Source organism: Meriones unguiculatus, assembly GCF_030254825.1.
Source record: "Meriones unguiculatus strain TT.TT164.6M chromosome 13 unlocalized genomic scaffold, Bangor_MerUng_6.1 Chr13_unordered_Scaffold_41, whole genome shotgun sequence".
NCBI classification, from domain to species: Eukaryota; Metazoa; Chordata; class Mammalia; order Rodentia; family Muridae; genus Meriones; species Meriones unguiculatus.
Window position 1 is genome coordinate 1692025 of NW_026843650.1, and position 24616 is coordinate 1716640.

The following is a 24616-nucleotide window of genomic DNA, read 5'->3' on the forward strand; positions in this document are numbered from 1 at the left end:
CAGATATGGTCTCCTAGGGATAAGTATGGTAGGATTAAAAGCCCAGGACACTTTCTGAGGATATGACTTCTCATAAAACCTAATGAAAAAAAAAATGATTCTTCCCAGAAAATGAACATGTACATAAAACCAACTACATATAAAGCAGGTACAGAGTAAATGTCAGGAGAAGGATCAGGTTAAAAACTAACACCAAATAAGTATCACTGTTGCTGTATCTGGAATTTCTACTTTATTTGGAATGCAGAGACAAGAAGACTGTTAACCCCTGTATTTAAGGAAGTGCATCTGCATAAAGAAAAGCAATGTTTCACTTCTCCTCTTCCTTTTTTTCTCCTCCCCTTTCTTCTCCTTCCTTACCTTCTATATGTGAAGCAAATGTTCTACCTCTGAGTTGTATTCCTGCCTTCTGTACAAAACAGGCAGAAACAGATAGTCTTTAGATATAATAAACCCAGGTGCTAAAGCTCACTAAAGCTTAGAGGAAGTAACTTATTATGGGATAAATTAAAGAGAACACAGAGAAGGCAACAGGGATAGAGGAGGCTGTCCTAGTAACAGCAGTAACAGAACAAGATAAAAAGGCTTGAGGAAAAGTTTTTTACAGATGGCACAATGGCTGGCATTAACAAATAAGATGCTACATGCTCCCATCCTTTAGGTGGGAATTCTGTAGTACTATGAGATTATGAAGATTTTGTTAAAGGAATTTACTGTTTAAAAGGTTATTTGTCCTTCCACAGAAGGACAAATTGTGAATTAGGTACCCAATACTGTGCTAAGTCCTAAACACACAAAAATGATTGATGTAAACACCACTCTTTCTCTATAAGCTTACAGTCTTGTGGGGTAATCCACCATAAACAAACCCAGAGACCATGCATAGAAATGTTTACATCACTATAAATTACACTATGAAACCTAAAGGAAAGCAAGAGGGACCTAACACCCCAGAAATGATAAAGAGCATACATATTCAAAGGCTGAGAGATGAGAACATTTTAGTTCAATAGGGGAAATGAAAGAAGGTGAATTTGTTTGAAGTATACTAGGGAAGAAGAAAGGAATGATAATGATGATGATGATGATAATAATAATAATAATAATAATAATAATAATGACAAAAGATTAAAGAGGGATGATAGCCATCCCTCTCTGCTGCTGCTTTTCTTTTCATCCTTGCACCCTCTCATGTGCCTCTGTGCCCTCTAGTGGTGATGGGAGGCAACTTCTCCATCATTTCTCTCTGGAACTGTTGCAGAGCCTGCAGGGCTGGTGGCTCCCAGGGAGAGCCCATGTTGGGGAGGCTTGGGCAGGTGACTCCAGGAAGTGACCATGCTTCCTCAGCATTGTTCCAGGTGGAATTCGGAACCCTGGTTGCCAGGTAACCAGAAGCCAGTAGCAGCAACAGCTGCCTGGACAGACCAGCTGGTCCAGAGGAGCTGGAGAGATGAATCTGTTCTTCTGCTTCCAGACTTCCAGGGTCTCAGGTCTCTTGGAAGTCAGCGGTGGTCACCTGGGCCGCTGCTGGAGACATATGGTGCGCTCACTGACACGTTTCTGGCCTGTTCCCCACCGGGAGACCAAGGTAACCACGGCCTCTATGTGGTGGGGGAGCTTTCTGGTCCACTCTCACCCCCTATCCACCGTGGTCGCGGCCTGGGCAAGTGTTCCTATTGGGTCACTGAGGAACACTTTTCAAGCCCGCTTTGGTGTAGGCAAAGAAGTCATTGGTGCCCCTCGGGGTTTGCACACTTCACGCCTACCTCCTGCCCTGGTCCTTTCTCAGAGAGAAAGGAAGCGAGCCTTCCAGCATGGTATCCCCATTGCTCAGCAATGATGGCGTGAACTTCGTGGAGCAGATGATCCCCTATTTGCCCACCACTCTTTCTGGCCCTTTATCCAAAGTTTGCGACCACAGGAGTGGTTCTGGACCTGATCCTGAAAAGGCAGTTGAGCGGCTCCACCAGGGAGGCAGCCCTCAGTCCTCCTCCTGCTGTTTCCTAGGGCCTGTGCCCACACAGAACCGGGACGACGGAGTTGCAGCAGCCTAGGTGCCGGGCCTAGCCCTTTAAAGTGACATGTCCATACATGGCAATTGGGACAGAGGTGGGGCTCTAGCAGGTGCCATTCACCTTCCCCAGGGAATGTCAGACACCACCCTTTCTCATGCCCTGAGCGTCCTTTCCCCATTTGTGTAAAGGATTCTGGACCCCATTTGCAGTGTTTGTTATGGATGGAGCCCCTAGCACCCCCGTACCCCACCCTGGAAGATTATAATAGTTCCTTCTAGATGTCTGGGTGGGTTGGGGACACAGGGCCTTAGGGGTAACACCCCCGTGGACTGTCACAGGTATAGATCCTTCAGGTCAGACTGTGATGGGGACCAGCAGACAACGATGTGAGTGGGCTTGGGGTGGAGGGGGAGGTGAGCGGGGAGGGACGTTTGAGGCCAGGGTGGAGGGCCAATTTTGGCCAGGAGCCTCACCTTTGGGGTTCTCTCCCTAGGGACTGTCCCACCAGGCTCCTGGGTTTTGAGCAGCAGAGGGAGGGACAGGAAAGGTAGGATACCAATGCCCGCCCCCCGCAGCAGCGAAGCTAGGCCAGGCTCCCAACCCTGTGTCCCTCTGCCCTGCTCTCACCCACAGTGCCATCTTCTCGTTCTTGTCCCAGTGGCTGCAGAAATTCCCCCAGGATTTCTCTGGAGCCCCGGAACTGGCCATTGTGAGGTGGCTGCTGGACTATGCGGGACCCCCAGTCTTGCCAGAACCTGGACCAGTGCAACCTCCAGCTTTAGTATCAGAGGACACACAGTCCCTTGTGGACTTGAAGAGTGAGCTACTGTTTCTCTCCAATGTGGTGCACTTGGGGGCACCTGATCCTGTGTACTCACTGCCCAAGGTAGACATATAGTTGGTACAATCTCCGACTGAGCACACCCAGCGCCTATTCCCATTAGAGAAAAGATTGCCTTAATTTTGCATATTTTTAAATTGCTGTTTTTCACTGTTGCATTATTGTTATTGGTTTCATATTATTATTAAAAAGGTGTTGCTTACTCATCTTAAGTGATATATTTGGAGATGGGGCCTCCCTATTTGCCCACAGTGGTTGGAGCCATTCCTGGGTTGTGTTCCTGACTAAGCCAAGAGGTATGGAGCCTGTTTTTGTCGAGAGTTTCCTGTGAATTGGGCATGTGCTTCCATCTATAGACGATGCTGCCAGGTGTGTAGTTGGTGCCCAGGGGGTCTACTGGGATAGATTGAGTCCCAGAGAGAAAGCCAACAGAGTCAGCACTTGACAGCAGACTTTTGGGGCCACAGCTGGGTCTAGGGCTAGGATCTGAGGTCAAGGACCAGGACCAGTACCAAGACCCAGCTTTTTGGGCACTATCCCTGAGGGGGGGACCTATAATTTGAGATATAGAGTACATTTTGGTGGATCATTTAAATACATGATATGTCTACATAGCACGCCTGTTTTAGAACTCAATCTTTGGAGCTGGGCATGGTGGCACACACCTGAAATTCCAGCACTCAGGGAGGAAGCGGCCTGAATTTGAGTCCAGCCAGGTCTATAAAGTGACTGTAGGACATCCAAGCTTACACCAAATAAATTCTGTCTAAACAAACAAACAAACAAACAAACAAATATAGAAACTAATGAACAAACCCAAAGAGAACTCACTCTGTGGACCAAGCTGACCACAGTCTCAGAAAGATTAGCTTACCATGGACTTCCAGGTCTAGGATGACAGGGATGCACCTCTGAGCCAAGCTAAGATATTTTTAATGACCTATTCTTGAATCAAGGAATGAAAGGATAAAATAAGATGTACAAAGCTACCATTTTTCTTTTAATGAACAGTAATAAGTCTTCAATATCTACATTTATTTACAATTGCAAATCATTTCTGATGTTGTCAATAGGTGAGTTTTCTGCTTTACTTTAATTTCATACATTGAAAAATGTTTGAGTACGTATCTGCCAGTGAGAGGACAACTTATTGCTGTTTGCTATCTGTTTGCATCCCATATATGAGTTTTCAACATGAAACCCAAAGAGTCTTTTGACCAGTGAAAAAACTGGCCCTTGTTTAGGTTTAAAAATGATTTATGTATGTGCTGGTGTGTGAATTTGTATATACAAGTGCCCAAGTATAGAAATATTAGAAAAATCTATAGGAGTAATATGGGCTACCCAGAAATTCAGTTCAAATTATCAGGCGCAGAAACAACCAACTATTCCCACTGAGACAGTTCTCTGACATTCACTTATAGAACTGAGACAGTGTCATGAGCAAGTCTTTACTCCTAAGACTGAACAAACATATTCCAAAACACAAAAGGATTATATAATTTTAATTTGGAAATAGCATTTATTATTCAAATTATTTCATGTTATTCCATCCTTATATAACAATAAGTTTATAATCTGGATAGAAGACAATATTTTACTGATGTAATATTTCATTTAAGGTTATTTGAGTATCAATGAAATGAGTGGAGAATGTCTGTGGTAAGCAAAACTGGCAACATGACTTTGAACATCATATAACAATGACCAAAATAAGCCCCACAAAGCTGTCACCAGGTCTTCACACATCTGTCATGGCCTAAGAACCCATAATAACATTACACACCACAACATCCTTTTTTGAAATAAATATAATTGCTGTTACATTATTTAGCACCTCTAGCTAATTCATTCAGAAGGCAGTACTTCAACATTAGGTGCCATATAGTAACTAATGGGAACATGAAGAAGAATGGAACTTCAAACTGTACATATATATATATGTACAGTTTAAATACATGATATATATATATATATATATATATATATATACAGTCATACATTCATACACACTATTAAGCATTTTAACATTAATGTTGGTAAAAATAGAACACATTGGGGAACATCTTCCAACCTTGGACATGTACTCAGATGGCTGACACATGATAATCAAGATTTCAAATGTAGCTTTGCCTAATTACTGACATCCAAATCAGGCTTGAAAACAAACATCTTAGAGGAATTTGTGAAAATGAAAAAAAATCAGCACACTTTCTCAGAGACCCTTCATTGAAAAGCATGATCACACTCTACCTAATATTAATAAGCAATGGATTATATAGATGATGGGAATTCCATTCTATACTTTGCAGGAGAAAAATACCTATCACAAAATAGAAATGCGTTAGATCAACAACAGCCACAGAAAGAATATCAGAAAGACCTAATAAGCTTCTGTGATTGGATTTGATACACATACAGCAAACTTCAATACCTACACCAATATTTCAAAATATAGAACACAAACCACAATTGGTGACCTCCTCCATTACATTATAAGTGAACATGGTAAATAATTTACTTCCTCCAAAGCTATGATGAAAAACAGATCAAAAATGTTTGTTTTAGTGATTAGTTTCTTAGGGTGTATAGATTTTAATTTGTTTATCCTGTATTGTAAGTCTAATAGGCACTTATGAGTGAGTATATACCCTGTGTGTCTTTATGCTCCTGGGATACCTCACTCAGGATGATCTTTTCTAGATCCCACCATTTGCCTGCCAATTTCATGATTTTCTTATTTTTCAATGCTGAGTAGTATTCCCTTGTGTAAATGTACCACAATTTCTGTAACTATTCCTCAACTGAGGGGCATCTGGGTTGTTTCCAGCTCTGGCTATTACAAAAAAAGCAGCTACAAACATGGTTGAGCAAACGTCCTTGTTGTATACTTGAGCATATTTTGGACATGTGCTGGAACTTGGGTAGTCTCTGCCCTGCAGACTATCAAAGCAGATGCTGAGCTTGATGGGCAAATGTTGGGCAGAGTGAATGGAATTTTCGGTAAGAACTGGGAAATAGTAAGAGCTGGAGAGGACAGGGTCTCCGCAAGGAGAGCAACAGAACAAAAAAAATTGAACACAGGGAACTTCCCAGAGACTCATACTCCAACCAAGGACTATTCATAGAGATAACCCAGAACCCCTGCACAGGGCAGTTCAGAGTCCTATTGGGTTACATAGTAATGTGAAGAGGAACTGCCTCTGACATAATCTGATTGGCCTGCTCTTTGATCACCTCCCCCTGGGGGGAGCAGCCTTACCAAGCCATAATAGAGGACAATGCAGCCACTTTTTATGTGAACTGATAGAATAAGATCAGAAAGAAGAGGAGAACCTCCCCTATCAGTGGACTTGGGAGTTGCATGCATGCAGAGGGAGGAGGGAAGGTGGGATCGGGAGGAGAGGAGGGAGGGGCTTATGGGGGGATGCAGAATGAATAAAGTGTAATTGATGAAAAATTAAAAAAAAATAAAAAAAAAACAGCTACAGACATGGTTGAGCAAATGACCTTGTTGTATACTTGAGCAAATTTTGGACATGTGCTGGATCTTGAGATAGCACTATTCCTAATTTTCTGAGAAAATGCCAGATTGATTTCCAAAGTGGTTGTACAAGTTTACATTCCCACCAGCAGTGGAGGAGTGTTCCCCTTTCTGCACATCCTCTCCAGCATATGTTGTCACTTGAGTTTTTTTTTTATCTTATCCATTCTGATAGGTGTAATGAGAAATCTTGGGGTCATTTGATTTGCATTTTCCTCTGATAGAAAGACTTTTGAGGGGACAGAACTTCTACAAGGAGAGCAACAGATGAAAAAATACTGGGCACAGGGGTCTTTTCTGAGACTGATACTCCAACTGAGGAACATGCATGGAAATAACCTAGAACCCCTACAACCCCTTCCCAGATGTAGTCCATGGCATCTCAGTCTTCAACTGAGATCACTAGTAATGTGAACAGGAACTGTCTCTGACATGAACTCAGTGGCTGGCTCTTTGATCACCTCCCACTCAGGGGGGTGCAGCCTTATAGCCACAGAGTAAGATAATGCAGCCAGTCCTGATGAGACCTGATAAGCTATGGTCAAATGAAAGGGAAGGACAACCTCCCTATCAGTGGACTTGTGGGTGGGAATGGGAGGAAGTTTGGAAGGATGGTAAAAGAGAGTAAGAAGGATGGGGCTACAGTGTGGATACACTGTGAATAAGCTGTAATTTATAAAACCATTAATAAATTTTTAAAAAGTGAAAAAAGGAAACTATTTTTCATTATTAGAATTTGTTTTGTTTTGTTTACATCCCAGGATTTTTTTTTTTTTTTAGAAAGAGATTCTCTGTATGGCCTTGACTGACTTATCGTGTTTTCTAGACCAGGCAGGCCTTGAACTAACACAGATCCATCTCCCTCTGCCAGTCATAGTGCTGGTATTAGAGGAATTCGCCAACAGTCCAGGCTTTGATTTTTTCTTTTAACTTAATATTTAATTTAATTTAATTTAATGTGTTTTAATTTTGAGGCATGGTGTCTCAGTGCATCTTTGCCAGTCCAGGACTCTCTTTGTAAACCAAGATGACTTTGAACTCACATAGACCCACCTTCATCTGCCTCCAAAGTGCTGGGACTAAGGATGTGTGCCACCACGCCTGGCAAGACTTTCTTATAGCGTAGGCACACTATGTGATTTCAGACATATCTAGTCATGCAGGTGTGAAGGAGCCAGTTTTTTAGACAAGATTTCTCTCTGTAGCTGTGCATGTTCTGGAATTGTTTTGTGGACTAGGGTGATATTGAACTCACACAGCAGCATGCTTGTGTCTCCTGGAGATATGGGATTAGAGACATGTGCCACCATGCCTGGCTCAGATTTTTTGTTTTAATCTTATTTTTGTTTTGTTTTTTAAGACCGAGTTTCATTGTGTAGGCCTGTCTATTCTGGACTCTCTTTGTCAACCAGACAGACATTGAACTCACAGAGATTGCTCTGTGTCTGCCTCTCATGTGCCTGGATTAAAGGCTTGTGCAAGCACACCTGGCAGGACCTTAGACATTTCAGGGTTTGTTTAAGAGAGGGATTCATATATCCTAATCTTTTTATAAGGTTTCTGAGTATTATTATCAGTGTGTATTTGTATGTGTGTCTGTGGATGCATAGATGTTAAATCAGTCATTGCTGCCTTCCTCTCAGTCCTTCTCAGAGCAGAGCTTTTATTCTCATGACTAAGAAATTTTATTTTATATTTTTAGAAAAAAATATCTCTTAGCCTTCCTGTTTGTGTGACGGTGTGATATACCCTGGATCTGGATTCACAGATAGTGGTAGGTGTTAGGGATTGAACCTAGGTTCACCTCGAAGAGTAGACACTGCTTTATCCACTGTTCATTATGTAATTTTAAAAATATAGTATAATCACTGTCAAACAAAATGGTACAATTCATCAGATAGTGAAATTTTTGCAGTGAATAAAATTCAGAGATGCTCGTCCCACTGCCTGTAGGAATGCTGGGACAACAGGTGTGTGGCGCCACAGCCATCTTTTTTTTTTAATATTTGAAAGAGAATTAATATCTGTGTCTGACTCCTAATGACGTAATTAAAGGAGACCCAAGGACTCCTCCAGCTACCAGGTCCTGGGCCTTTATTACTTATGTAGTAGCAGCAGCAGCAGCAGAAGCAGAAACAGCAGCTAAGTGTGTTAACTTCCGGGAGAGGGGGCGGGGCGATGACATCACAAAGCTTCTGACCAATTATGATGCCAGGGTCAGTACAGCGTGGCAGGGAGATTTACATACACCCTGATCAGGGGAAAGGCTGTGTGGGCTCTGAGGACGACTTTGTGCCACAGAGGCCAGCAGCATGGTGAAGGGGCTTACTAGGCCTACTGCGAGGAACGCCAACATTGAATGATGGGTACAGCACGCGTGGTATTCTGGGATTTGTAGGCGGTACCTTGGTAACGATGTATGCCGGAGAAGGGGAGAGAGGCCAGTGCTTGACTGCAAGCAATCCCAGGGGGCATCGCGCGGACTGGACGCCATTTTGGTAGTTCTCAGATGCAATCTCAGAAGACCTTGCTCCGAAACCATGTTTGTAGTTCTCAGGCAGGTGGGTCTCTGCCGCGATGCATCTTGGGACTGTTGATACTTCACTGACCAGCGAGCGCTCCCCAGTGGGAAACCAATTATAATGGTTCGTCTGTGACTAGAAGCTTTGTATTTACGAACCCGTGTCCGAGGCCTGGGAGATGGCGGGAAGTGGAAAGGGAGTGGGGGAGGGGACTCAGAGCCGTCAAGACCTGAAGTCTCTGCTCCTTGCAGGGCAGATTCGGAATCAAAGCCGTAAGGGGCGGGACTTCCGCAATAGGTACGCCAGTATCTTAGCGGGTTTTCCCAGGTCAGAGTCCTTCCTATTCAAGCTCTTCACCATAACATCCGCGGGGAGGCCATGGGGGGTTCTCCATCCACCGCCGGACTGCCTGCCGCGGCTTGTGCGTGGGGCCGAGCACAGGCAGGGAGATGGCGGTAAGAGAGAGGCACAAGCCTCCTCGCCCACTCAGCCTGTGAGCATCCTGGGGAGATGGGTTTACCCCTCCGGGAGGTGAGGTTGTGCACGACCCTGTACAGGGTGTTCTGGCGCCCTCTGCTAGCCTGCAGGTGCACAAGCAGGCAGGACACTAAATAATGCTTAGAGTGCTGGAGGCTGAGTAGTTAAGGTACTCTGTGTTTAGTGGCTAGGGTGCTGGGGACTAAGTATACAAGGATCTGGCCACAATTGCTGGACTGAACCATACACATTTGGGCAAAGAAAAAAAGTGAGAAGTGGAGGAGAAGGAAGAAGAGGAAAGGAAGGAAAGAAAGACAAATGTCTGTGTGGGTTTTACAGAAAAACTCTCAGCTAATTAAAATGTGGGTACTATTTGGTGTTGATTTGCTGAACTTCAACCAACATACACAGGAAAATGTACAGGTATTCTATAGTGATATTAATAATTTATGTTTTTCCACTTGGCAAATAACATTTTCAACTAGAAGGAAGTTGTGACACATGGCAAAGCAGCACATTATATTTAGAGTCTGTATCAAATTAGAATGATTTGATGAACTTTTTCAGAGGAAGCTTCTCTATTCAAAGTCAAGAACCATCCCTTGCTTAAAGCATTTTCTCAAGGCACCTAGATTCACCCTGTACCCAGGAGATTCTTACTTCCATAAATCCTGGGTTGACAATTTTGATTGCTCGCATCCTGCTTTGCTGTGTAGAAATTGTAAGCCATACCTAGCATATACTTCTATGAAGATTAATCCAGAAGGAATCGCTGTAATGACCAATTCTGAGCCCAGCTATTCTATCTCGAATGCAGTGTATGCAGTGGTCTATACCGTCCATAAAATGCTGTTGAGGAAAACTGAAATGGGATCTAAACAAGACAAAAACAAGGGTGTACTTCTACCATGGCCGGTAAGCCTCACTCATAAGCAAGGGAAGCACCAGGATCTAACATTATTGGTAAATAATTTACTGTGGTCAAGCTAATAAAACATTTTCATCTTATAATCAAAAGTATAAGTTAAAATGAAAAGAGAACTATTACAATATATGCATATATGTCTATAATTATCTTACATGATTTTGGGACTGAAAGCACCGATTTGAAGACATTAAATTTTAATATATTTCAACAAATGTTTTCCTAATGTGAGGTAAAATTCTGTAAGTTGTAAGTTTAATCAGTGCAAAAATATAGCAAGTTCAGTAACAATTTATTTTTATAATTCATGGAATATGTCCAACACCATAAGATATAGACAAGGGGATCATATCCAAAGTAGCCATTTCACCAAAATTACAATCTATATTTATGACACAAGACCATAAGAAGATCCCTTTGTGGATAATAAATACCCTGTCCTAGAGTCAACAGTAACTGAAAAGTAATTTGCTTTCAATTTTTAATTTAGTATTATTTAGTATTCATAAAGTAAGATGAAGGTGAAACCAAAACTGATTCCATTATGAAATTTTAGAATACAGTCAGTGCTCTTGAGCCTGGGACATATCTCAATGTATTGGTGATAAATGTAATGTGAGGGTTTTAAACAAAAAAATATATAAACTTAGGACTCATTTACACTTAATAAGCCTTGGAGATCACCTTCAAATAGGGTATCATCAAGGATATTGTTGAGCAAGTCTCTTCAAGATCTCTTCATTCAGTCAATGATAGGTAAATACAAGATGAACTCTGAATCTTTAGTGTACTATGTAAGTTACTGTTATGGGAAAAAGTAATATTTGACATAGATATTGACATAGTCTATAATCATGGCTTCTAGTCATAATATGTTCAGTAAGTTAGTATGTCTCTTGTTCAGATAACTGTATACCTATATAGAAGTTCTTTAATAACATGAGTTATTAATTAGTTATCACAGTATTAGGTTGAGTTATTAATTTTCATTAGTTGATTTTTTTGTTATCAAGATAATACTGGTGTCTGAACAAAATATAGAAGTGTTTCTTCCTTTTCCATTCTGTGGAATACTTTAAGGAGTATTGCAGTGAGTTCTTTGAGACTTTTGTAGAATTCATGCTGAATCTAAACCTATGATTGCTTTCTTTTATTTTTTTTCTTCTTAATTGAAAGATTTAAATTACTTTTTCTATTTTGGTTGTTATGTGTCTGTTTAAATAATTTATTTCATCTTGATTTAATCTTGTTAGATTTTATACATGTAGAACTCTACCAATTTATATTTTACATTTGAATGTTTAGTTGAATGAAGAGTTAAAATATGAACTTATGATTCTCAATGCATGCTGTAGTGTCTGTTATATCAAAATTGATGCAGTTGACATGGAATTAATAGAGAGAAGACAGGCATTTCCAGAAGCAGGATTTTTCTCACAGTCAGAACACTGATGTGCTAGTCTTTTGAGGGAAGAAGTGGAGAATCTGTGCTGTAGTACTGTAGTACTAGGGGCTGGAGCTTTTAAGTGGCTTGATATGCTGGAGGACATATTCTGGGGTTTCAGTGTATAAATTTCTGGACTTAGTTCTGCCTCTGAGGTTTCATTCAGGAATCGTGAGTGCTGGCCGTTATTCTTGAGCGTGGGGTAGTTTTTAAGCAAGCATTTTCCAGCCTGATATTTTTTCTTTGTTATTGTTTCTAATGCTATGCTCAAAAACTCTGTGTGTTTGTTTGTGTGTGTGTGTGTGTGTGTGTGTGATGACAATGAAAAAAGACACCACAATTTTTTTGAAAGAGCAATGAGGAGTGTATGAGAGTGTTTCAAAGGAGGAATGAGGGGGGTAATGATGAAATTACATTATGCTTGAAATAACATTGTAATTGAAAAAATAAAAAATAATAAAAACAACAAATAAAATCACTGTTATTGATGTATTGAACTTTTTTGAATGCAGCATAATTTCTAATTGTTTTGTCTAACAATCTTTGCCATTTTGTTGTAGGATTGGGTCTCTTACTACTGAGGTTTTACTGAAAGATGTTTATAAATTCCCATTATTTTGTTCATTTATGTGTTTCCTTAGTTTTTTTAAAATTGATTATTATTGGTTACTTTCATTCCTATATTTAACTATAAATTAAATACAATCACTTAGAACATTCAGTTTTCTTATATAAAGAAATGTTGTTCATCCTTGAAAACATACATATAGTTAGCATTGTAAAAAACAAGCAGTTTATATTTCAAAATACATGTATACATCACACAGGAAGTAACAATGAAGAAAGAAACCTTTGATTTGAAGGTGAGTATGTGTGGGGGGGTATGTGGGAAGGCCTGGAGGGAGAAAAAAGGAAGGAAGAAATTTTGTGATGAAACTATAGACTCAAAATAATTGATATTTTTTAATATCCAGAAGTGAATACTGAGGGTGAAAAGACTGCAGCACATGAATTCACGGTCAGAGACTGATATTTGTATCTTTCTGTATACCTAAACTTAGTTTGAGCATCTTGATGAGGAAGTCAAAAGTAGTTTTATTTAGGTATTAACCCCCAGTCTCCTTACTTGGAGCTTGGTGCTTTACCATTTGAGCAACTTAAGGCTTTTTGGTCTCCCTCCCACCAAAATTACTCTTTCTCTAATGTTGTTATTGCTTAACAACAGGTGGTCTTAATTAGATTGACAAAGTGCTTCAGGCTTGTTTACTCAGACACTTTCTTCAGGCCACTATGGGCTCACTGGCCATCCTCTGTCCTCTCTCTGAGGAAGGCTCCCAGGGATGGCAGAGATTTAGGTTCCCATTGCCCTCTGTGAATGAATGAGAAATGGAGAGAAAAGAAAGAGGTCTCAGGCATACACACTCACTGAAACAAGAAAATTTTCAAACAAATTCCCACAAGCTTACATATGATGATGATGATGTTGGTTTTAGCTAGCATTTCCTCTGCATAAACTGCAGCAAATTCAGGCTGCATTTGGGAGAACATCTTCCCTGTCCACCTGTTATGGCTGGTTCCCACATACAATCACATAGACAAATGATCAGATATATAAACCTGTACATATTTATGCACATATTCCATGGATGATGCAAAAGGAGCACTTTACAGGCAGCAATTGACATGCACTCATGTAATGTGTACAAAAACACGTATTTCATGCAAACACATCAATACACATATTTACATATTTACAACTCATGGATGAAGCAACTTCCAGGGGACTTCAGTCCTGCTTATGGCCTGGTCGTAGCATTTTATTTCTGAGACAAAGGAGTAAATTCATAGTCAAAAAAGTAATTGATTACAGATAAAGAGGAATTAAAAATGTAACAGGTTACATATATTTTCATTAAAACTAAATATTTTGTGTTTGTGTATCCATTATAGAATTTCATGGTGAGTTCAGAATGACAAAGGTTGACAGGGGTTAAAGGTTAACAGGGTCCAAGAGATTACAAGAAGACATATATCTGCTCAATTAGGACCTAGCTACACATTCTCCAGCTATCTCTTAGTTTGTAGTGAGTTGAGGACCAAAATTTTATGTCTTTCATTCCAAGATACAAAGTGAATTTAGACTGACAGTATTTTATGCCATAAGCTGACAAGGCATAAGGAATTGCAGCGAAACAATTTGTATATATTGACATCAAGTTTTGTATTTAATTTAGTCATTTCTTGGTTGCCCCATTATAATTTGTATTTTTAGAAGTGTAAACTTGCCTATATTTTTGCTGTATACAAGAATGAATGGAGCTATCCCTAGAGTGAGAGCTTGTCTGAAGCCACAATCAGTCTCAAGCCCTTCTCTTAGTGAGGCTTATGGAGAACCACAAAAGTATTTATTGCAGCCATAAAACTGTAAAATTGTTTTAGAAGTTCTAAGCAAGTTAATTTCTAAAATTGTTTGAATCAGATCAGGAATTATATAATCAGGAATTAATTCATCTGAATGGCAGTGCACCTTCCTAAAGATACCATAAGAATTTTATTCAATCAGAATGGGTAAAAACACAGAAAGTGAGTGTTCATGCCAACCCTGAATTTTTTAATTAAATTTTATTTAATTAATTATACTTTATTCACTTTGTATCCTCCCATAAGTCCCTCCCTCCTCCCCTCCCAGCCCCACCCTCCCTCCTTCTTTACCCATGCCCCTCCCCAAGTCCACTGATAGGGGAGGTCCTCCTCTCCTTCCTTCTGATCTTAGTCTATCAGATCACATCAGGAGTGGCTGCATTGTCATCTTCTGTGGCCTGGTAAGGTTGCTTCCCCCTCAGGGGGAGGTGATCAAAGTGCAGGCCAATCAGATTATGTCAGAGGCAGTCCCTCTTCCCATTACTGTGTAATCCACTTGGACACTAAACTGCCGTGGGCTGCATCTGTGCAGGGGTTCTAGGTTATCTCCATGCCTGGTACTTGGTTGGAGTATGAGTCTCTGAGGAGATCTCTGTGTTCAAATTTTCTGGTTCTGTTGCTCTTCTTGTGGTGTTCCTGTCTTCTCCAGGTCTTACTATTTCCCATTCTTACATAAGATTCCATGCACTCTTTCCAACAGTTGGCCATAAGTCTCAGTGTCTGCTTTGATAGTCTGCAGGGCAGAGCCTTTCAGAGGCCCTCTGTGGCAGGTTTCTAAGTTGTTTCATGTTTTCTTCTTCTGATGTCAATCCTCTTTGCCTTTCAGGATGGGGATTGAGCATTTTAGTCAGGATCCTCTCTCTTAATTAGTTTCTTTAGATGTATAGATTTTAGTAGGTTTATCCTATGTTATAAGTCTATATGAGTGAGTATATACCATGTGTGTCTTTCTACTTCTGGGACAGCTCATTCAGGATGATTCGTTCCAAGTCCCACCATTTACCTGCAAATTTCATGATTTCCTTATTTTTCATTGCACAGTAATACTCCATTGTGTACATGTACCACAATTTCTGCATCCATTCTTCAGTTGAGGGGCATCTGGACTGTTTGCAGCTTTTGGCTATTACAAATAAAGCTGCTAGAAACATGGTTGAGCAAATGTCCTTATCGTGTACTTGAGCCTCTTTTGGATATATGCCTAGTAATGGTATGGCTGGATCTTGAGGAAGCGCTATTCCTAGTTGTCTGAGAAAGCGCCAGCTGGATTTCCAGAGTGGTTGTACAAGTTTACATTTCTACCAGCAGTGGAGGAAGGTTCCCCTTTCTCCACAACCTCTCCAGCATGTGTTGTCACTTTAGTTTTTCATCTTTGCCATTCTGATGGGTGTAAGATGAAATCTCAGGGTCATTTTGATTTGAATTTTCCTAATGGCTAATGACATTGAACATTTCTTTAAGTGTTTCTCTGCCATTTGATATTCCTCTACAGAGAATTCTCTGTTTAGCTCTGTTCCCCATTTTTTAATTGGATTACTTGCTTTGCTGCTTTTCAGCTTCTTTAGTTCTTTATATATACTGGATATTAGCCCTCTGTCAGATAAAGGGTTGGTGAAGATTCTTTCCCAATCTGTCTCCTAACATGACCTTGCCTCTCCACTCAACTCCCACTTTTTCTTATAGTTGAACCAACTGCGTTGATTGTTCCTGGTACTTGAGGATAGCACGGGAGGTTCTGATTGGGCTTTTAGTCATTTACAGTCTGTTACAATGGATAAAGTTAGATCTGACCCTTTCAGTCCTGTCTCTGCTATTTGATTCCCAGAATTCTGCATAGGCTCTGTTGCCACTCATTCCAGTTCCCCATGGTTCCTGATTCCCATATTTATGTAAGTACTGGCAATCAGGACTAGTTATTTGCAAGACCAGCAAAACCGCTTCACTGCTGAGCCAACTCTTACGCCCTATGTTGCCTATTTTTGATCAACATTTACATTGCTGATGCTTTCATCTGTTATTTGTAACTGATTAAATATAGATTTCATTTTAGGAAGATCATATCAATGTTACAATTTAAAGTGAGGAACCTCAAGTTTCTAGAAGGTATGTACAACTAGAGGGAATGAATAGCTCTGTGTAGAAACTTGAGCAAAGAGCTGTCAGTTCTTTCTATCTATTGTTTGTTTGATTAATTTTTGCAGAGTATTCTGTGCCCCTGAATATTCTGGAACTCATTGCATAGACCATGCTACCATCCAGATCTATGAGATATACCTGCCTCTGCCTCTGCCTCTTGAGGGTTGTTGGAAATAAAGGCATGATAAAGTACACCTAGCTTGCCCATTGTTTTTATATTTAGGAACTGTTCATACAATTTCTCTGAGATTGTCTAAGCACAGTTGATCTGTTTACTTGTCTCCCCCTCTTTATGTCTGTTAAGTAGCATTTATCTTACAAGGCTACATGTTTTTTTTATTTTTTTTATTTTATTAATTACAGTTTATTCACTTTGTATCCCCTTATAGCTCCCTCCCACCTTCCCTCAAAATCTCACCCTCCCTCACTCTTCCTTAGTAGTTCCCCTTCCTCAGTCCACTGATAAGGGAGGTCCACCTCCCCTTCCCTCTGATCCTAGTCTATAAGGACTCATCAGGAGTAGCTACATTGTATTCATCTGTAGCCTGGTAAGGCTAGGTGTGGGGAACACACCTGCAGGGTAAGCACTCAGGAGGCACAGGCAGAAGGATCATGTTTCCAAAACTTTTAAAAGATTTATTTATTATTTATACAACATTCTGCCTGCACTAGATCTCAGTATAGATGGTTGTGGTTGCTGGGAATTGAACACATGACATTTGGAAGAATAACAAGTAGTGCTCTTAATCTCTGAGCCACCTCTCCGGCCTCATCCAAGAAGACGGAATTTATTGTATTAATTTGTTTATGGTTCTTTCTTTCTCTTTCTTTCTTTCTTTCTTTCTTTCTTTCTTTCTTTCTTTCTTTCTTTCTTTCTTTCTTTCTTCTTTTTTCCTTCCTTCCTTCCTTCCTTCCTTCCTTCTTTCCTTCCTTCCTTCCTCCCTCCTTTCTTCCTTCTAGTTTACTTATTTATTTATTTATTTATTTATTATGCAATGTTCTGCCTGCATATGCTGCAAGCCATATGAGGGCATGAGATCTCACTATAGATGGTTGTGAGCCACCATGTGGTTGCTGGAAATTAAACTCAGGACTTTTACAAGAATAGCCAATACTTTTAACATCTGAGCTACCTCTCTAGCCCTGGTCCCACGTTTCTTTACTTCATGTTGCTGAAATTTTCAAAAACATAAATGAATGTGTTATGAACATCTGTAGAAGGAGGCGTTGTTTTTCAAGGAAGAAAATGAAAAGATGATTAACAAATGTCTTAATGATTCTTTTCTATGGTCACACATAAGTTTGAATGAATACTCTTGAGTTTATCTAAACGGCTTTTGTCACCATGTGGTGAATTACATTCATCATTGTGTTTTCAGGATGATGTTTTTTACTCATGACCACTAGGAGGATATATGCTGCCTTAGCAGATCTAACTGGATGGATGAGTAAACAGCAGCTTTTCAGGGGGAGGTGGGGAGGCCAGCCTTGAACTTGTGATCCTCTTGTCTCAGCCTCCTGAATGCTGGGGCTCCAGGCTTGGGCCACTAAAGTGAGAACACTGTAGCACATGGTACATTTATCTGTTTGGGCGGATTATCACATTTTGAGATTTTCAGAGTTTTTATGCATAACATATTTTACACATTTAATAAGTTATTAAAGTGTATGCCTTTGCCATGTCAGGCAACCCCTAACCAACTGTAATTCCAACTTTATGGGATCCAGTGTCCTCTTCTACCCTCCATGGACATACAGACACACACACACACACACTAAGCACACATGGACATATGTCTTTTAAAAAGTAAATGTACAATCATCCTCACAACTAGAAAAGCACATTTTTAAGAGGTGCAGCTGAGAGGCACCATGATAATGTGGCCTTGACATACAGAATATTTCCTTATGTGTTTTACACCTTGCTTCTTAAATAAAAGTTTTTCACATGTTCTCTATACAAAATAAAAATAGAACCCTGTGGTTACTCCTACCTTCTTTAATTTCTTTTGTTTCAAACCCATTAAGAATTTCTTGTGATGGAGATTTTTAAAAAAATGATATAAAATGAAGTTTCACAACTTTCTCCCATCTCTATTTTTTTTAATAAACAGTACTGCATGCCTTCCTTTTGAATGGAACTCAGCAATGGATTACAGGCATGTGCCAGCAGGTGTGGTTCAGATTTTTTGTTTTAATATTATTATTATTATTATTACTATTAATATCATCATTATTAATTATCTTTTGCTTTTTTGAGACAGGGTTTCTCTGTAACCCTGGCTGTACAGTACTTTCATTGTAGATCAGGCCTGCCTGGAACTCACAGAGATCCACCTGCCTCTACTTCCTGAGTGTTGGGATTAAAAGTGTGTGCCACCATGCTTGTCATGATTTTCCTATAGCCTGGGTGAAGTCACACTTTGTGACTTAGGACATGTCCAGAGTTGTGAGTGAAGAGCTGGGAGGGGGTGCAAGCCCTTGTTTTTGGAGACAGGGTTTCTCTGTGTGACCTTGGGTGTCCGGGACTCGCTTTGCAAACCTGGATGACCTGGAACTGACACCTGCTTCTGTTTGCCCCACTGACAGTCACAGGTGTGTGACACCATACTTGGCTTTTTGTTATAATCTTTAAAAATGATTTATAATCTCTGATTATGTGTCTGCCTTCCTGAGACCATCCCTGTTTTGACTGGGAAAGTTGGCCCTCACTAAAAGAAAGGGGGCAGGGACCCCAGGATTCCTTCTCCAGTGATCAGGGACTGGCTAGGCTTTGGCTGAGCAGGAGAATTTAAACTGGACACATTTAAACTGGGATTAAGCTGGGGCCGAGTACGCAATAAACTAGCTTTACTTACTAATGGAAGGTTGTGCTTTTTTCCCTCTCCTAAAAAGTGTAAATCCCATTTATTTGTTTGTTTTTATATGTCTGAGTGTTTTGCCTGTGTGGGTAGGTGTGCCTGTGGACCAGGTGGATGCCTGGTGCCTGAAGAGTTCAGAAGAGGAAGCTGCATGCTTTGGAACTGGAGTTACAGATGGGGTGAACTTCCGGGGGTGGACAGACCTGGTCATTTGCAAGAACAAGTGCTTTTAACTTCCGAGACATCTCTATAGCCCCTGATCTATAAAAAGCATCCATGATATTGTCCTCAGTGTTGTGGCATATTGGTAGAAATCCTCTCACGATATTGACCATAAGTATAGAAGGCAGACACTGAAATTTCTGCGATCCTGCGACGCTCTGCAGCCAGCATGACCTTGCCCCTGGTGTTATGGGGATCAGTCAGGAAATTGATCAAGACACTGCAAAACACCAGCATGCAGGGTGTTGGGAGCCTGGCTTCTGTAAATCAGTCAGGAAAACTCTAGCCAGAAAAGTCTGGTTCAGGGTGTGCAACTGTGTCAACACAGGGGATACATTCCATCAAACTCCACAGACCATAAGTGGAATCCAAGAGCAGATGACGAGGACAGACAGGTGACTGATACCAGCAACCACCTCAGTGTTCCTGAATTAGAATTATATTCACACACACACACACACACACACACAGAACAATATTATGTGTCTCTCTCTCTCTCTCTCTCAAACACCCCCCCCCAAATGAATCACGAACAGAGCCTCGGAGTGGCTTGCTGTGTGATGCAGATGACTGTGCTGTGGTGACCAATGAAGAATAAAGAGCAGAGGAAGCAAAAGAAGCAGACAGCTTAGAATTCTGGGATTGCCCTCAACAATGGCACAAGGGTTAATACTTCACAAAATGACCCCAAACCAGAGTTGTGATAATGTAGAAGCACAGAGCTGCACCAAAGCCATGACCAGTGGATTCTAAAAGGCGGGGCAGATCACTTGTTTGAGGAAGTGGCTTTATCTCACAGACACACACCTTTATATTTCATAAAGAGGAAATTGTCAGGCTCCAGTTTTACAGAAATTGTTAAAATGATTGATGTGTCTATTGTTATTAATAAAAAGAACAAAGAAAAAACATGAGGGATACATGTGTCTGCAGAGATACAGATGTTTGCTCACACAGAAATACCATAAAAGCATGAAACCAGAAGCCATAATGTACGAAAAGGAACTATATATATATGTACATATATAAGTAGATATATACATATGTACATATATACACACACATATGTAAATATATAGCATTGACACCCCACAAGTATACCCTTGATCTTTTTCTGTTGCCATATGTTGCTGCTCATGGGACCTACCGGTTAGTCTGGTTTGTTGCCCCAATTAGACCTCCTTGGAGAACACTAAGTTCTTCATTTATTATTATTATTATTATTATAATTATTATTTAAAGGCATAGTGAGTGTCTTTTGGAAGGGAAGGGAACTTTATTGATGATCCGTGGTGTAGTTTTCTTTTCTGTGTGTGGAAGATTTATTATTTGAACAGTATTCTGCCTGCACACAGAAGAGGGCGCCAGATTTCACTATAGATGGTTATGAGCCATCATGAGGGTGCTGGGAATTGAGCTCAGAACCTCTGGAAGAGCAGCCATCCCTCTTAAGCTCTCTGTCATCTCTCCAGCACCCTTATTCTTTATTTTTTAATTCGTTATTTTTTAATTCATTATTTATTTATTAATTTTACATTCCTGTTCTAGACACCTTCCTCCTCTCCTCCCAGTCCTACTCTCCCTATTTCCCATATCACCCCTCACCTGGCTCCTCAGAGAAGAGGATCACCCTCCTCCCCCATGCCCATTCACCCACACCAGCTCATCAAGTCGCATCAGGACTGAATGCATCCTCTCTCTCCTAGCCTGGTGAGGTAGCCTGGACAGAGGAAAGTGAGAGAAACACTAGCTTGTGGGTCAGGGTGCATTCTTATGTGTGTTGGTTCTGCTATGCTTACAAGGCCTTGTTGACCTCATGTCCTTCATCTACTCTGGAGTTTACACTCTGTGAACAGAGTTCCTTGAGCCCTTGGGAGAGGGATTTACTGGAGACATATCATTTAGGGTGCAATAGTCCAAGACCTCTCACTGTATCAAACTAGACGTGGGTCTCTGGATTTGTTCCCATCTGCTGCAGGAGGAAGTTTCCGATGATGGCCGAGCAAGGCACCGTTCTGTGAGTATGGCTGTGCTCCTTTAGCACAATTAAATAGCCTAGCCTGTGAAGACGCAGGCTGCTGGCCACCCAAGCAGTATTGGATCAAGGTTCCTTCTCATGGAGTGGGCCTCCTGAAACCCAACCAGATATTAGTTTGTCAATTCCATGACGTTTGTTCCACAAGCACACCAGCAAATCTTGTATTCAGGTCATTTTTGGAGAGTGAAGGGCATATGGCTGGTTTGGTGTGTACTTTTCTCTTCCGGTGGAACGCAGCGTATGTTCCAGTATCATGAACAGTAGTCCATAGAAGGTGAAGGTTCTAGGTAGGCGCCCGCTGGGATTCTCTGTGTCCAATGACTTGCGGAGGTGTTGTCCTCAGCAACAGAATCTTACTATCAGGTTGAGGAGAGCACGAGAGGATGGATACAGGTTGGGTGGCCCCAGGCCCTGCTTTGATCTAGCACAGAGTCCTCCCACTTTCTGACCCCATGGGACTCTGGGAGGAGGCCGGCTCTCAAGACACTCCTTTGTGTGTTCTTATTAAATTGAAATGAATACATAGTATTAAATTAAGCACGTGACACGTGCACCACCAGAGGGCACTGGATCCCTTGACAGGTAGGTTGAGGATGGAACTGGGGATGGAACCGGCACCTTGGGAAATGACAGGGATTCAGTGTCACAGAGCTCTGGCAGTTTGGATGACAGGTGTGAGACACTGAGTCCGGATTTTTGTTTTTGTACTTTTAGATTCATTCATTCATTCATTCATTCAGCCAGCCAGCCAGCCAGCCAGCCAGCCAGCCATTATCCATCCATCCGTTCATTCATTCATTCTACAGCATTCTGCCTGTGCACCAGATCTCCTTACAGATGGTTGTGATCCACCATGTAGTTGCTGGGAATTGAACTCAGAACCTCTGCAAGAGCAGCCAGCACTGTTAACCAACGAGCCACCGCTTCTGCCTTTGGCTTCTTCTTCTTCTTTTTAAATCTTTACAAAGGATTTATTATCTGAATTGGCGCATTTCTGCCTAAACAATACAAGCCCTGCTTTGACTGGGAGACTCGAAATTTCTTTTAAAAAGGGGGCAAGGACAACAGGATCCCTTCTACATGGACCAGGGACTGGCTGAACTGCATCTGATGAGGGAAATTCAAAGTACACATTTTTTTTTCCTGCATACAAGCAGCTTCCAGCACCCGGGTGGGTTTACTTTCGGTACCAGGGGCGGGGCAATGACGTCATGATTCGGCTCCGAAAGGTGCGGAATTCTGAAGACAACGAGGGCCGCAGGGCGGGGACGTTAACAGAATACTGGGGACAGGGAAAAACGCTGTGTGCACTGTGGCAATGGAAAGGGCTTTGGGGGACACTTCTGGGTTCTGGCAAAGCTGCAGGAGAAGGAAAAACACAGAGGATGGCGTGAGAGGGTGTAAGCAGTGCGCACAGCATTCTGGGAAATGTATTTTCGCGTACGCGACTTGGTATAGCAGAAGAAAGACCCGGCTATGTGACTACAAATAATCCCAGAAGGCCTTGCTCCGAGGCCCGCCATGTTTGTAGTTCTCGCAGAGGCTCATGGCCGGCACAATGCACTCTGGAATTGTTTGTAGTTCCCTGACTACAGAGATCTCCAGGTCTGTCCTTCACGTCCGTGTCTGGGACATTTCATCATGAGTTCAGTGGTCTGTCGTAAGGATGTTCACAATCGTACGAGATAAAACAGATAATTTTTGTCTATAAGACACCTATAATACAACGTGAGTGGCTAGATTTGGGGCCGAAATGCAGTAGATAGATTTAGAGCCTGGATGGCTCCTAAGAGGGTGGATGGGGTGGGGGCTTTTGGACAGGACTGTGGTGAATGTTAAGTGGAACGCGAGCACCCACAAGAATACATGCCATGTCTTCAATGGCTTATGTACTGTTGAAAAAGCAGGCACTTGAGGAAAACTATAAGGTTATGTTCCAAGAACCTGACAGTCGGTGGAAATTGAAAGTTCAAGAGTTAGCAGGGCACCTCTTCGTTTTCCTAGTTCCGGAATCATTCTGTATCCTGTTATTTTCTGGTTATTTCAGACTGAACAAACAGCATCTTTACGGGCTGGAAATGGACCGTAGTTTTCAGGTCAAATAGGTAATAGCATATAATTTTGAGGATTCTCTTAGAAAACCCTTACCAATAACTCAAAAGCTAACTTCTCATGACTTGTGTTGGAGTTCTTGTTAGATGGAGGGACCATTGTCATCACAGGGGCAAAGGTTCATTTAAACTAAATTTTCATTTTATACAACTTAAATGGATTATACATATATTGTTACTAATACAATATTACAATATACATACAATATACATACAATATACATAGATTGTTACTAATGTGATTCCGTGTTACTTTTTCAGACATCCTTATTGTTATTTTACCTTCCTCCCTTTTGTATTTCTCTCAGTCTCACATCCTAATTATTATAATCCCCTCATGTTCTTCCCTTTTCCTCTTTCAAATCACTGAAACCCTTCTACTTCCTACTGTTCCCACAACAACTCCATTCTCATCTGGGAAATGCTCTCTTTCTCATTCCTTGTTATTGCAATTACTGCCAGATATGAACTCACATCTGAGTACATACATACTCAGATTAGAGCTAGGAACCTTAGAGGAGAGAATATGTGAAGTTTGTCTGTTTGTGTTCGGATTACCTCATATAACATGATTTTTTTTCTAGTTCCATCTCTTTACCTGCAAAATTTTTATACTACTCAATAGCAATTCATTTTAAAATCATGAGCTAAAGAGGTAATATTTAGTTCATTTTTCAGGCTATAATATAATTATATCATTTTGTGTCTTCTCTTTTCTTCCCTCCAAACCTTCCCACATACCTCCCCTGCTTCTCTCTTAAATCCATGGTATTTTTTTTTCGTTAATTGCTATTATACTCTTAACATTAATTGCTCAGTTTAGTAATGTGACTTCCATGGATGTTTTCAGGGCTGATTGTTTGGTGTTGGATAACTGAGTGTATGCTCTTTCTTGGGAAGAATATTCATCCCACTCTCTGCCTTTATCAGTTTCCTGTAATTTTTGCATACGACTGAGGCCAGTGGTTTCTTTCTGGAGCACGTTCACATGTCTTATATTTTTCAACTTCCAGTCCATGTTTATGCAGGTATATTGGTAAGTCTTTTTTTTTTTCTTTA